The sequence below is a fragment of the Homarus americanus genome, unplaced genomic scaffold (genome assembly GCF_018991925.1).
Source record: "Homarus americanus isolate GMGI-L3 unplaced genomic scaffold, GMGI_Hamer_2.0 scaffold59578, whole genome shotgun sequence".
Lineage (NCBI taxonomy): Eukaryota > Metazoa > Arthropoda > Malacostraca > Decapoda > Nephropidae > Homarus > Homarus americanus.
Window position 1 is genome coordinate 3,999,027 of NW_024712913.1, and position 9,336 is coordinate 4,008,362.

The 9,336-nt window shown below is 44.2% G+C and overlaps 1 protein-coding gene and 4 non-coding genes across 6 annotated transcripts in view; 4 read left to right on the plus strand and 1 right to left on the minus strand.

The window, feature by feature from the left end:
- LOC121864591 overlaps nt 1-9,336 on the minus strand; it is a 106,237-nt gene that overhangs the window by 38,806 nt on the left and 58,095 nt on the right. The gene's annotated exons all lie outside the window — the stretch shown is intronic.
- Nucleotides 4,575-4,646, plus strand: Trnad-guc. The gene has a single exon. It is a non-coding gene; the product is annotated as a tRNA-Asp (tRNA).
- Trnad-guc lies at nt 7,024-7,095 on the plus strand. The gene has a single exon. It is a non-coding gene; the product is annotated as a tRNA-Asp (tRNA).
- Nucleotides 7,175-7,246, plus strand: Trnad-guc. Its single transcript has one exon. It is a non-coding gene; the product is annotated as a tRNA-Asp (tRNA).
- On the plus strand, nt 7,626-7,697 carry Trnad-guc. Its single transcript has one exon. It is a non-coding gene; the product is annotated as a tRNA-Asp (tRNA).

The window sequence follows — 9,336 nt, forward strand, 5'->3', positions numbered from 1 at the left end:
AAGTGATGAAAAGAATATTAATAGATTAGTTAGACATGAATGCCCGCTTGTGAAGCCATGCTGGGAATCGTTGATCAATCGGTGCTTCTCCAGGTGATTTCGAAGAGAGTTTGAAATGATTGCTTCCAGTAATTTGCCTACTATTGATGTTTGACTGATTGGGCGGTTGTTAGAGGATAGTGATCTATCCCCCTTCTTGAAAATCGGTATTACATTCGCTATCCTCCAGGATTCTGGTACTACACCTGTTTTTAAGGACATGTTAAACAACTTTGCTAAGGGCATACTAAGCTCTTCCTTACATTCCTTTAATACTCTGGCAAATATCTCATCGGGACCAGGTGACATATTAGGCTTTAGTTTGTCTATTTGCTTACTACCATCGTCACTAGTCACTACTATCTCACTTAATTTGTTTTCTTCACTATCTCTGAATAGAGTCGGTGCCTCGGGTATCATGTTTAAATTTTCGGTGGTGAAAACTGTTGAAAAATATTTATTCAAATTATTGCTCATTCCTCTGTCGTTATCAGTGAGCTCGCCGGTATCTGACCGTATTGGTCCAATCTTTTCTCGTGTTTTAGTTTGATACATTTGGTAGAATCCTTTGGGGTTTGTCTTCGCCTCCCTTCTATCCTTACCTCATTGTTCCTCTTGGCTTTCCTTATCTCGGTTTTAACCCTACTCGCCAATACCTTATAATAATCCCGGAAGTAAATTTCGCCACGATTTATCCTTCTACCTATAGCCTTCCTTTGCCCAATGATGTTCTTTAAATAATTATTTATCCATTTAGGGTCATTGTTGTCTGATCTGAGTTTTTCGTATGGTATGTTCTGCCTTTGTGCATTAAGTAACTCATTATTTAAATTGTCATGGAACTTGGCAATCTCAGATCTCGTTATCAGGTCAGTGTCATTTGTCAGGTACACGGCCAAGCGCGACACCCCCTCTCTCAGCTGCCTCTTTAAACTGTCAAAGTTTGCCCTTCTGAAATCTGGTACTTTAGTGGAATTTTCCTTACGTCTGCCCTGAAAATCTAACTGGAATCTAATTTCTTTGTGATCGTTGTTTGCAAGTTCGTTCCCTACCTCGACATTGCTAATGAGGTTTTCTCTGTTCGACAGAACTAAATCTAGTATATTATTACTCCGGGTGGGTGTGGTTATATGTTGACTTAGGAAACAGTCCTGGATCGTCTCGAGAAAATCCTCTGATTCTGAGTTACCCGTAAGGTCAGTGCAATCTATTTGGCCAAGGTTAAAGTCGCCTACTATACAGACTTAGTTGTGTATGGAAGCCCTGCGCATTTCATCCCAGATAAGTCGCTCATTGACTCTATCAAGATTGGGAGGTCTATATATTACTCCTGTGATTACTTTTCCCTACCGTCGATTAATTATATCCAAATTGTTTCTGTATTCCTCTCAGTTTTTGTTTCCTTATTTATTTCACACTTCAGATTATCCCTAACACAGATTGCTACTCCGCCTCCTTTCCAGTTTTGCCTATCGGTATGGAACAATTTGTAACCCGCAATTTGGTATTCGACCGGTAACTCACGTGAGTCTAGGTTGATCCATGTTTCAGTGAATGCTATTATATCGATTTTTTCGGTACATACCAAGGCCCTAATATCATCCATTTTGTTTCTTATACTTCTACTGTTCACGTAGTAGACATTTAAGTTAGTCGTGTTCTGAGTCCCCCCTTTACCTCGTTTAGTTTTAAACTCCCTGTCTAAATTAGTTTTGTCATCATTCCTAACACTATTTCCCTGTAATCTTTCACTTTGTTTACCTGCTCCCACTGCAGTCTCCTCCACCCCCGTGCCCATACGTTCCCCTAGCAGTTTAAAGACTTCGATATCCTTTGAACTGCCCCCTCTAGAGACCCAGCCAGGGTTGCCACCCCTTCCCTAGACAGGGGCACCCCATCCCTAGCATAAAGGTCCCTTCTGCCATAGAAGTTGTGCCAGTTGTCAATGAATGGGACTGATATTGACTTGCAATATCTGTTAAGACGGTCGTTGACACCAACTGCCCTTGACAACCATTCACTGCCAACTCTCCTTCTAGGCAGGACACCGCATATGATAGGGATCCCTCCCTTAGTCCTAATACGGTCTATAGCTGCTTTGAACTTATCAAGAAGCTCCTCGCTCCTACACCGGCCAATATCATTGCCTCCTGCACTGAGGCAGATAATGGGTTTGTTCCCTTTACCAGACAAGATATTGTCCATCCTATCAATTGTATCCCCCACCCCAGTTCCTGGCAAACACACCCTCTTCCTATTTTTGTTTTTACCACAAAAAATTCTGTCCAAGTACCTTACCTGACTGTACTAACGTCCAATTCGTCTATCAAGGGACTGAACGAATTGGTACACTTAGGTGTTGATGTCGTTGTTGACGTATCCTTGGTGTGTTTTTTCATCACCAGCTTGGTCTTTCCTCTCCTCACAACCTTCCACTCGCTTGAGTTTTCGTCAGAAACTGGCTTTCCCTGCCCCTCCTCCCCCTTCATCCTCGCCATCTCTTCCTTTAATTTCAGGTTCTCCAACGTGTCCCTCTCTATTTCTTCCTTGACCCTTTCCAATTCTTCCATGGTCCACTCCAGCTTGGACAACAAACTCGCACACCCCAGACCACACATAGCAGTGGCCATATCTGATAATTATCCCTCCGGAGCTAACACTGCCATAGTGCCATAACCTTTCCCCTAGTGAGGTCAGAACACAACTGTGAGGTCAGATCACAACACAGTGTGAGGGAGGTAGATTGCATAGTCTTTGCAGGAGGGATATACAGTAACCATATCCTCGGTATTATAGTGGTGAGTATCCCCGCCTGTCACGAGGGAGACCGGGGTTCAATTCCCCGCCAAGGAGGTTCCGCTTTTAAACTCTACACAGTGTAAAGGAGGTAGATTGCATAATCTCTGCAGGAGGGATAAATACAGTAACCATATCCTCGGTAGTATAGTGGAGAGTATCCCCGCCTGTCACGCGGGAGACCGGGGTTCAATTACCCGCCGGGGAGGTATTTCTTTAAAACCCTACACAGTGTGGGAGATAGATTACATACATTAGTCTTTACAATAGGGATAACAACTTTAACTAAATCCTCGGTAGTATAATGGTGAGTATCCCCGCCTGTCACGCGGGAGACCGGGGTTCAATTACCCGCCGGGGAGGTTCTGCTTTTAAACCCTACACGGTGTGAGGGAGGTAGATTGCATACTCTTTGCAGGAGGGATATATAGTAACCATATCCTCGGTAGTATAGTGGTGAGTATCCCCGCCTGTCACGCGGGAGACCGGGGTTCGCCGGGGAGGTTGTGCATTTATACCCTACACAGTCAGTGGCGCTTCTAGCCTTCGGAAAGTGGGGGGGCCACTTTGGGGCCAAGGTAAATGTTGGGGGGGGCAAACCCAAACCTGTGTATCATAAGTCGTAACCTGCGAGGCTGCGACCTATCCGTCGTAGCATAATATAGAAGCATGTTAGCGTGCTTCTCTATTTAAATATTATTTGCGTCTTTATTACAATAAATTATAAATTATGATAACTTCATTCATTTGCAAATACAGTACTTACTGATCAGTGATCCCTGATCACAGATAAACAATTGCGGAATATGTGTGTAGGTTACCCTATCACTGGTGACTTGGTGAGATGCAACTGACACTCGGTTTCTTATTTTAATGCAATTCTTGTACCTTATTTCATTAACATAGATCATTTTTTAACTATAGGAATATGGAGTAATATTACAACCAGTCAATCATTCAGTTCAAATCAATCAAGTGGCTGTAGTTGAGCTGGGCTCATTTGCTGAAGAGTATAAGGTAAATCAGTACAGTCCATCAGTTATATCATTACAAAATGTAGGCCTAAAGCATTCTCATGACATATTAATTATATATTCTTATGACATATAATATGTCATAAGAATGCTTTAGGCCTACATTTTGCAATGATATAACTGATGGACTGTACTGATTTACCTTATGCTGTACAGCTCAGCTCAACTACAGCCACTTGAACTGAATGATTGAGATTCACTGATTGTAATATATTTTCCTATGGTTAAAAAATTATTCACATGTTCTCTCTAAACATACCTCACTTAGCAAGTAGAAAAACCCACAGTGGCACTGTGGCAGACGAAATATTTCTTCTGGGTAGTTTCGGCGACAAATTCGACATTTACTGTCAATCTGTCACCCTCCTCAGTGGAAATACAGAGTGGTAATGTTCATAACCGACAAGGCAGTTTGTTTATATGTGAGCTGACTCACTTCCTGGAAATGTTTGGAATTACACCAGAGAATAAATAACTCAGGGCCAGACCAAAATCTGGGGGGCATGGCCTCCTGCCCCCAGAATCGCCCTGTACACAGTGTGAGGGATGTAGATTGCATAATCTGTGATACAGCACCATATCCTCGGTAGTGGAGTATCTCACGCGAGACCGGGGTTCAATTCCGCCGGGAGGTTCCTTTGAACTGCATACACGTGAGGGATGTAGATTGCATAATCTTTGCAGGTGGGATATACAGTAACCATATCCTCGGTAGTATAGTGGTGAGTATCCCCGCCTGTCACGCGGGAGACCGGGGTTCAATTCCCCGCCGGGGAGGTTCCGCTTTTGAACCCTACACATTGTGAGGCAGGTAGATTGCATAATCTTTGGTGAGGGATAAATACAAAACTATATCCTCGGTAGTTTAGGGGTGAGAGGGTCCTGCCTGTCAAGGAGACCGGGGTTCAATTCTCTGCCGGGGAGGTATTTTTAAGCCCCACACAGTGTGAGGAAGGTAGGATTACATATTCTTACAATAGATAACAATCCTTTACCTAAATCCCAGGTGGTATAGTGGAGAGTATTCCCGCCTGTCACACGGGAGACCGGGGTTCAATTACCCGCCGGGGAGGTATTTCTTTTAAACCCTACACAGTGTGAGGGAGGTAGATTGCATAAATCTTTACAAGAGGTATAACAACTTTAATCAGATCCTCGGTAGTATAGTGGAGAGTATCCCCACCTGTCACGCGGGAGACCGGGGTTCAATTACCCGCCGGGGAGGTATTTTTTTTAAACCCTACACAGTGTGAGGGAGGTAGATTGCATAGTCTTTACAATAGGGATAACAACTTTAACCAAATCCTCGGTAGTATAGTGGTGAGTATCCCTGCCTGTCACGCGGGAGACCGGGTTTAAATTCCCCGCCATGGAGGTTCTGCTTTTAAACCCTACACAGTATGAGGGAGGTAGATTGCATGCTTTTTGCAGGAGGGATAAATGCAGTAACCATATCTTCGGTTGTATAGTGGTGAGTATCCCCGCCTGTCACGCAGGAGACCAGGGTTCGCCGGGGAGGTTGTGCTTTTAAACCCTACACAGTCAGTGGCGCTTCTAGCTTTCGGAAAGGGGGGGGGGGGGCACTTTGGGGCCAAGGTAAATGTTGGGGGGGGCGAAACCAAACCTGTGTATCATAAGTCCGTGACCTGCGAGGCTGCGACCTATCCGTCGTAGCATAATATAGAAGCGTGTTAGCGTGCTTCTCTATTTAAATAGTATTTGCGTCTTTATTACAATGAATTATAAATTATGATAACTTCATTCATTTGCAAATACAGTACTTAGTGATCAGTGATCCCTGATCACAGATAAACAATTGCTGACTTGGTGAGATGCAACTGACACTCGGTTTCTTATTTTAATGCAATTCTTGTACCTTATTTCATTAATATAGATCATTTTTTAACTATAGGAGTATGGAATAATATTACAATCAGTCAATCATTCAGTTCAAATCAATCAAGTGGCTGTAGTTGAGCTGGCTAATTTGCTGAAGAGTATTAAGGTAAATCAGTACAGTCCATCAGTTATATCATTACAAAATGTAGGCCTAAAGCATTTTCATGACATATTAATTATATATTCTTATGACATATAATATGTCATAAGAATGCTTTAGGCCTACATTTTGTAATGATATAACTGATGGACTGTACTGATTTACCTTATGCTGTACAGCTCAGCTCAACTACAGTCACTTGAACTGAATGATTGAGATTGACTGATTGTAATATTACTCCTATAGTTAAAAAATTACTCACATGTTCTCTCTAAACATACCTCACTTAGCAAGTAGAAAAACCCACAGTGGCACTGTGGCAGACAAAATATTTCTTCTGGGTAGTTTCGGCGACTAATTCGACAATTACTGTGAGTCTGTCACCAAATACAGAGTGGTAATGTTCATCACCGACAAGGCAGTTTTGTATATATACCGTGATGTGACCCCACCCTGTATATCTGCAACCTCCCACCCTGCCCTCCGCCTCACCTCAGTGATCTCACCTCGCGTCAACCATGCCTATCTGGCGTTCCCATTGCCTGAGTCACTTGACTCACTTCCTGGTTTTAATGTTTTTGAATTACAATTTTGAGAATAAACAGTGGGGGGCTAACTAGGGCCAGACCCAAATCGGTGAAGGCCTCCCCTGGCCCCCTGTAGAATCCCCTGTACACAGTGAGGGATGTAGATTGCATACTTTGCAGGTGGGATATACAGTAACCATATCCTCGGTAGTAGTGGTGAGTATCCCCGCCTGTCACGAGACCGGGTTCACCCTGCCGGGGAGGTTCCGCTTTTAACCCTACACATTGTGAGGCAGGTAGATTGCATAATTTTTGCAGGAGGGATAAATACAGTAAACCATATCCTGTAGTATAGTGGAGAGTATCCCTGCCTGTCACGCGGGAGACCGGGGTTCACCCCCGCCGGGGAGGTATTTCTTAAGCCCTACACAGTGTGAGGAAGGTAGATTACATAGTCTTTACAATAGGGATAACAACCTTAACTAAATCCTCGGTAGTATAGTGGTGAGTATCCCCGCCTGTCACGCGGGGATTCCACCTCGCCGGGGAGGCATTTCTTCTATAACCCTACACAGTGTGAGGGATGTAGATTGCATAATCTTTGCAGGTGGGATATACAGTAACCATATCCTCGGTAGTATAGTGGTGAGTATCCCCGCCTGTCACGCGGGAGACCGGGGTTCAATTCCCCGCCGGGGAGGTTCCGCTTTTGAACCCTAAACTTTGTGAGGCAGGTAGAATGCATAATCTTTGCAGGAGGGATAAATACAGTAACCATATCCTCGGTAGTATAGTGGAGAGTATCCCCGCCTGTCACGCGGGAGACCGGGGTTCAATTCCCCGCCGGGGAGGTTCTGCTTTTAAACCCTACACGGTGTGAGGGAGGTAGATTGCATACTCTTTGCAGGAGGAATATACAGTAACCATATACTCGGTAGTATAGTGGAGAGTATCCCCGCCTGTCACGCTGGAGACCGGGGTTCAATTTCCCGCCGGGGAGGTTCTGCTTTTAAACCCTACACTGTTTGAGGGTGGTAGATTGCATAGTCCTTACAATAGGGATAACAACTTTAACCAAATCCTCGGTAGTATAGTGGTGAGTATCCCCGCCTGTCACGAGGGAGACCGGGGTTCAATTCCCCGCCGGGGAGGTATTTCTTTTATACCCTACACAGTGTGACGGAGGTAGATTGCATAGTCTTTACAATATGGATAACAACTTTAACCAAATCCTCGGTAGTATAGTGGTGAGTATCCCCGCCTGTCACGCGGGAGACCGGGGTTCAATTCCCCGCCGGGGAGGTTCTGCTTTTAAACCCTACACAGTGTGAGGGAGGAAGATTGTATTACCTTTTGCTGCGGGATATACAGCAACCATATCCTCGGTAGTATTGTAGGAGAGTATCCTGCCTGTCACGCGGGGAGACCGGGGTTCAATTCCCCGCCGGGGAGGTTCTGCTTTTAAACCCTACACAGTGTGAGGGAGGTAGATTGCATGCTCTTTGCAGGAGGGATAAATGCAGTAACCATATCCCCGGTTGTGTAGTGGTGAGTATTCCCGCCTGTCACGCGGGAGACCGGGGTTCGCCGGGGAGGTTGTGCTTTTAAACCTACACAGTGTGAGGGAGGTGACATAGTCTTTACAATATGGATAACAACTTTAACCAAATCCTGTAGTATAGTGGTGAGTATCTCACGCGGGAGACCGGGGTTCACCCCCGCCGGGGAGGTTCTGCTTTTAAACCAAACAGTGTGAGGGCGGTAGATTGCATGCTCTTGCAGGAGGGACAGTAACCATATCCTCGGTAGTATAGTGGAGAGTATCCCGCCTGTCACGGAGACCGGCTAATTTCTGCCGGGGAGGTATTTTTTATACCTTACACAGGTGAGGGAGGTAGATTGCATACTCTTTGCAGGAGGAATATACAGTAACCATATCCTCGGTAGTATAGTGGAGAGTATCCCGCCTGTCACGCGGGAGACCGGGTTCAATTTCGCCGGGGAGGTATTCTTTTATACCTTACACAGTGTGAGGAGGTAGATTGCATACTCTTTGCAGGAGGAATATACAGTAACCATATCCCCGGTAAGTGGGAGTATCCCCGCATGTCACGCGGAGACCGGGGTCTGCCGGGGAGGTTGTGCTTTAAACCTACAGTCAGTGGCGCTCTAGCCGGATAGGGGGGGCACTTGGGGCCAAGGTAAATGTTGTGGGGGCAAAACCAAACCTGTGTATCATAAGTCCGTAACCTGCGAGGCTGCGACCTATCCGTCGTAGCATAATATAGAAGCGTGTTAGCGTGCTTCTCTATTTAAATATTATTTGCGTCTTTATTACAATGAATTATAAATTATGATAACTTCAGTCATTTGCAAATACAGTACTTAGTGATCAGTGATCCCTGATCACAGATAAACAATTGCGGAATATGCGTGTAGGTTACCCTATCACTGGTGACTTGGTGAGATGCAACTGACACTCGGTCTCTTATTTTAATGCAATTCTTGTACCTTATTTCATTAATATAGATCATTTTTTAACTATAGGAGTATGGAGTAATATTACAATCAGTCAATCATTCAGTTCAAATCAATCAAGTGGCTGTAGTTGAGCTGGGCTGATTTGCTGAAGAGTATAAGGTAAATTAGTACAGTCCATCAGTTATATCATTACAAAATGTAGGCCTAAAGCATTCTCACGACATATTAATTATATATTCTTATGACATATAATATGTCATAAGAATGCTTTAGGCTTACATTTTGCAATGATATAACTGATGGACTGTACTGATTTACCTTATGCTGTACAGCTCAGCTCAACTACAGCCACTTGAACTGAATGATTGAGATTGACTGATTGTAATATTATTCCTATAGTTAAAAAATTACTCACATGTTCTCTCTAAACATACCTCACTTAGCAAGTAGAAAAAACCCA